We start from the raw sequence: 6,327 nt of genomic DNA, 5'->3' as shown, positions 1-6,327 counted from the left end.
GGGGGGAGGTTGCGAAAGTTACGTTTTAAGATTCCGAAAATCACTTCTGTCGGGGCATTTTAGTGCTTGGATGGGCTATCATTAAAAACCCGTTGTAATTTACGACTACAGGTTACCTCGGTTCGTTTGTCCCATCGCGTTTATTGATTTCCTACCAGATGTCGTCTTTGTTAAACAATTGACCATTTGGTGGCCTCCTTTATCTTCACGAGGGCTTGCTATTTTTTTTTAATTTGACGAGAAGAATTTCACGTCAAGGAATGGCAGTGTTTCCAATACCTTCGGAAATACGTCCTCCTTACTTACCTAAAAAAGAAGAAGATAATGTTTTAAAATTAATTCAGATGCGAAGAAATACACCAAGATCTCCACCAGTATGCAGGTTTTTGCCAGATTTGATTTACCACCATCACGATCTCGTTTTTGCTCGGATCATTAGTAACACGGAACCTCCTGCAACATTTTGCTACTGCATGTACGAGTTCTATTTCCCAAGTCGCGAGTAGGCGTGTACGTGCGGGAGTCCGGAATAATAATGCAAGCTCAGTGTGGATCTCTCTGTATTGACAGGAGCCAACTTCCAATTTTTAATTACGAGGCCCAATGACACTGCACTTCAATCCGACGACGAAGAATTCAATCTGGCCTACCAATTGATATTTATTCCTCGTCCTCGTCTTCCCCTTCCCCTTCTGGATTACAAAAGCGGAGGGTAGATTTCAATTTTACGGATTAGCCACGTTGTTGGATCATGATGATTGCCTTGCGAAACATCGATGATGCGTGTGTGTGTGCGTGGTGAGGAAAGAGGATTAATTTGAACTTTAAATGCGATTGGGGACCCGTCATAAAGCAAATGATGAAACAACAGAGAAAAAGCCATTGCATTGTTGAATACATTTCACAGCAGATGCATTCCTAATGAAACGTTTTTCAATGAGATCGTCATTCGGAAGATCAGTTTGGCGACGTTGCATTGAAATGTTGTGTTGCATTTATCCCAGTTTCATCCTAAACATTTTGGCTTGACATGCATGGATTTCACACTCTGACCTTTTTTTGTCGGTTCGCACAATGGAAATCAAGTCTGCACTTATTTTGAGAATATAAATTTTCCGACTTACTAAGTGCGAATAGAGGACATCATCGCTGGCTGATGCTTTACAACGTTAGAACCATTCACCAAGCGCAAATTGGATAAATTGAGCCTTGGGTCTGCCCTGCTCATACTATTAACATTGCCAATAGACGGATACTCGTACCTGAAGCCTGGCCGGGTAATGGATTTGTCCATTGTGATTAAGCATTGGCGATCGATGGGACTCTAAGCGAAATCTTCCAAGGACACTTCCTGGCTGAAATTTAATTACTACATTGGTTGCGGAACCAAATCGTATTTAATTCAGAAAACTGCTTTGAAATATCTGTGGCTCGTCTGACTTGATATTCTATGGTCGAAAGAGACATTCGTGTATGTGTGGAAAACGGTTAGTTCGATGGTTGTGACTGATGACCAAATGGTTTCTAAGGCGTGGATGAAGTGAGTGGGTGGCTGAATCTAACGTCCAATATCCAAAAAGAGACCCGAGATCGCTAGAGCCTGGAAAATAATCACCAGAAATATCGCTACCGTCACAAAAAGTGAAAAGAAACCTATACTTTCCTTCCCACTAGTTTCAAATTTAAAGTTCACAGAGCTTTTATGGAAAAGGAGAAATCGAGCCTCTCAGTTTGAACTCAAATCGGCACATAGCATTCTAGAAACCTCAGCTTTGAACCCGTGGAGCTGGGAGAGACCCGAAAAAGAGGGCAGGGCGTACGATGCAAAAATGGCACCCATCACGTCATAACGGGCACTAATTGAGGCTTTTGAGAAGAAATAATAATTGTGCATCAAGTCGGACACGAATGAACGAGTTACTAAAGATCAATCTTGCGCAATGAATGATGTCTTGGTTATGGGGTTATTGTTATGGGAAGGGATGAACTGGAGCATTGAAAATGAGATGGTTCGCGTCAAGGGGAGCTTTGACTCTAGTGCAAGACAATTGTAAAGTTTTAGTGATATTGCTCCTAATTAGGGCAAAGAGTGAGATGCACCGTGAACACAAAGCTGTGATAGTACGATCGAGTGACGAACAGAAGAACAAATGATGGAGGACAAATGCTTGAAATCTAGCTTTGCTTCCCAAAAACAAAACCATCCAAATGTTAACCCAATCATCTCCTTTGTTGGTGGAAGCATCTTGTTCTAATCTCAGATTTGTCTCACGAAAAATGAGTGCGTTATGTAAGATGCCAGATTCTGAGGCAATGATTGAACGGCGATTGTACTTCGTGTATTGTCTGGGAAAAGTGTGGTCTTCGCTCCGTAACAAAAAAAAGGACTGTCCAGATGAAAGAGAAAATCTGTGGTCCTCGAATTTTTCGCTTCAGCGCAAAACAATTCCAAGCTTCGTCTTGTCTGGTGGTTCTCATTTGTTGGTTGGTAAGAAAAATCATTTCCCTTTCAAAGAGAGCCTTTAAGGCTCGGGTATGTATCAAATCAAGCGGCAGACAGGATGGCCACGCCCTCGAGTTTGTAATTTTGTCCGGGCTTTTTGTGCCCTATCTTTGAGGTTAGCCCCACCCTCTCGAACTCTGAGGCATGGCAAGGTTTTCAGAGGTCGTGGAAGCGTTTTAAAGCTCTTTGTCCGGGAAGAAGTGAAGAAATATTTGCCTGTTACTTATATGTACATAAGCTGAGAGAACACACATAAACCTAACGTGGGAATGGCTGGATATTTCATATTTCTTCGATTGGATATCTGGTCATGGAGAGACGTCCCTAAGTTTCAAGTCCTTGAGTTTGTTCATCAGCAGAAGATGGAGGTCATCCTTGATGTCTTGAGGGCAGATTTCCGATTAAGATAGCTCTTAAAGAGGTTGTTCAATTCCATGTTCCAAGGAGAGAAACATGGAGAAAATGATTGGAGAATGTCAAGGTTGGCAGCACTTTGGCACTCCTCGCCTCTTTAATAGACTCCACTGGCCATATTGGGCCAATTGGTGGTGATCTATCCCACCAAAATCATCAAGATTGTGAGTCGCCTTATCTAGACAAGTTCAAGTTCACGATTAATTCTCAAGAAGCACGAAAAGTCCCTTGGGTGATTTGTGATTCAGTCTAAGGAAATGCATTTGAATGATTTATCTCATTCCAGATTTTTTTTTCTTTTTTGGTTCTTGTCTGAATGGTTTGAGATTTTCGCCGGGTTGAGCTCTACTCCAAAGTTTCATCTTACAAAATTTTGTGGTATTTGTAGGCAGGTTGCTCTTCAATCTTGTCATGATCAAGCGTAGAAATTTCAACGAGTCATTTGGTCCTATTGGCAAGTGTCGCACCCTCCTAGTCACCATGATTGTACCACGTTCATGCACAGTGTGTTGTACTACCACGTTTCACGTACTACCTATAAAGCACTTCAAGTCTAGATTTTATTGAGTTGAAGTAGTCACACATTGGATAACAAACGCCCACTTCCGCATTTTCGTAGCCCGATCATCAGCCAAAGAAATCAGTTGCACTCGAGTGAATTGAACATTTCATCTTGGAGTTACTGGAGTTACTGGAAATGGCAAGAAAGACGATCTCGAGAAGCGAAAAGAGAGAACAGACAGAGAAAGAAAGAAAGCTCCTTGTGTTAAGCTGTACCTATGTTGTTACGACCTACTACCTACACTACATAGAAGCCGAGTAATGGGACGATGAGGAAGGATTTTGTCCAGAGGGTTGCAGTGTTCCATCACTATTTTCGTGTTCAGCCCTGTGTGCAATTATACATATCACTTCAATTGAGAGCTGATTAAAGCCATAACTTTGGTCAGGGTGTCAGAGTTGGCCACTTTCTATTTCGAATTGAATTGATGAAGAACCGCTCCCTTTGTTTCATGATCCCATATAGTATAAAGAAGTTGGTGAGCGTTGACCAATTCTCTTGGAGATGGACGTTATCGCCGGATCGGTCATTAATCCTTGTTAAAGAATTACAATAAACCAAGGAGCCACGCCCGGTTGTTAGTAAAAGGTTATCCACAGGGTGATGATGGCGTTGTCTAAAGGGTTTGGCCTCCGCTTTGAAGAACAGGTGTTCCAACACTCCAAATTCAACGAGTTTGAACACGACAAATGGATGTCTTAGTCTCGAGCAACCATCAAAAGGGTCTGGTAGGTCTGGCTTTGTTGGTATTTCAGGGAATCCGGTCCTGAATGCTATATAGACAGATAGACAGGTAGATAGATAGATAGAGCTAGCTACTAACATTAAGGTATTGTATTCACCACCTTTCCTTTGGGGACTGTTCAAGTCAGAGAGTGACTTGACAATCCTCATTTGAATGCCATGTAATTGAATGCGAGCAAGAAAAAGAAGGATTGAAGGTCAGTCAGTGGAAAGGACTAGGGTTTGCGTCCACCGTATTTCTCAAGATATCCCACTCTTGACTTTCACTCGGTCCGATATTCAATTGAAGAAACGAATAGAGTTCATCACCCCGGCAATTCAGCCCAAGTGGTTCCGCCGCTAAATGTTAATGAGACCTCTTGGCAGGCAAAGGATGAGTGCACAAGAAATGGATTGGGACGCAAATCGAATTTTCTCTCTAACCCTTTGGAATTCGTAGCACCTTTGGATCGATTTTCTTTCCCGGGAGAAAACCGCGAAACGGAAAATCATTTTTGTTTAGGAAATGCAAATTACCTCTGAATATTGATGAAGTACCAGGGGACGAGGATGTCTTGTCAGATGATGATAAACGAGCCATTGTGAGCAAATTGGCAACTATCGCCCAGCAGCCGACGACTCATCCCGATTTTTTCGCCTGAGATCCATCTTGAATTTGGCGCGCTTATTCATCTGGCAAAGGCCATTTAAAGCCAAAGATAAAAGCTGGACAACCAAGGAACACAACAATCAATAAAGATTAAGGAACCTATCGCACGTGAATCATCAATCAATATCCCGAAGGTAAAGAATGTCAAGGTAGGGAAGAAACTCGAATATCTCAAGCTGTCCAAGCAACCCTTTGAGGCAACTAACAAGTACCACCACAGATAAAAAGAGACCTTTGTCGAGCGTGTTTTTTTTTTGACTGGGAGATTCAATTGTGGTGGCGATGAGAAAAATGATCATCTTCAGATCAACTGATGTTAGTCCATGTTTTGTGGCTTGAAATGAGATTGAAGACGCTTCCATCGTTCCCTGAGAGAGCAGCCTCGCTTTGCCGGTCGGTTTGGCTGGTTCCCAATCAAGAATTAAGAGCCTCATCATTCTGTAATGGGCCCACTGCAAATGACTACCTTTCTCCGGGGGCAATCTCCTCCGTCTGAAAAACGACTCTGGGCTAATGATGGATGGCTCTATTTTTGCTACCTTTCCAACGAATCACGCCGTCCGTGGTTGCCCTCGTACTGAACACTACATACATAATCGACAAAATCGAAGCCAGAGGGTGTAGAAGTGTAAGATAAAGTCCGACAGACGCTTTCCGACCTACATAGCTCGAATGGGCGTTGAGATCTCTGGTGAGAGGAATCAAGAAATAAACCAAATTGAAGAGCTACGGGCTACTGTATTCCCTGAAAATATATGATTGACTTGACTTGTATTTAAGACCTCTCCGAATCTTTTCTCCCGTTAACGCTTTGGCAAGCTGGTTTTTCATCAGTTAGTGAATGGATGATGGACGGATGGACGGATGGATGCTTGGATGCTTGGTTGGATAAGGGGGAGAAGCAGTGAGAGCTCTGAAGCTCTTCAACAGAAGAAGTACGTACATGGTGACGTTACAGATGAGAGGACTTGGGTACCCACATCATCAACACAATTGAGTGAAAATTAACTCAGCCAGATCCAGTGGATATGAGTGGTTGCTTGGTTGGTTGCTTGGTGCTGCAGTGGCTCTCCTTGTTGTATAGCGTTCCGTGTGGTACTTACAATAGAGAGTTCAGTCACTCAGATGGGAATGAACCAAGGTGATGATGGCGATGACGATAATCATCATAATGAGGAGAAGGAGGAGAGCAAGTAAGAAAGTGCAATTCTGCTGAATTCATCTCTCCTCAAGAACCGGCGACAAACTACAGGTGACCTCATTACCGACATGGTCGCTCTTGAGATGTAATACGTGAACGCTTATTTAATGCGTCAGTAATACGGCAGAGAGGTGTTTTCAACCCTGAGTCTTTTGTACTTGTGTCCGTACTGTACATCCAGCAAGGGAGGAGGTCTTCCTCTCAAAGTGTGAGAAGTCACCAAGTCAGTCTGTCGGTAAGTCAGTTAGTCGAAA

The 6,327-nt window shown here is 42.9% G+C and overlaps 1 protein-coding gene across 1 annotated transcript in view; it reads right to left on the bottom strand.

Annotated features, from left to right (window-relative positions):
• Positions 1-6,327, bottom strand: part of LOC131890294 (uncharacterized) — a 38,501-nt gene that overhangs the window by 21,825 nt on the left and 10,349 nt on the right. The window lies entirely within an intron of this gene.

The sequence above is a fragment of the Tigriopus californicus genome, chromosome 11 (assembly GCF_007210705.1).
Source record: "Tigriopus californicus strain San Diego chromosome 11, Tcal_SD_v2.1, whole genome shotgun sequence".
NCBI classification, from domain to species: domain Eukaryota; kingdom Metazoa; phylum Arthropoda; class Copepoda; order Harpacticoida; family Harpacticidae; genus Tigriopus; species Tigriopus californicus.
Note: the sequence above shows the minus strand (reverse complement) of the source record. Positions and strands in the feature narration are given on the sequence as shown.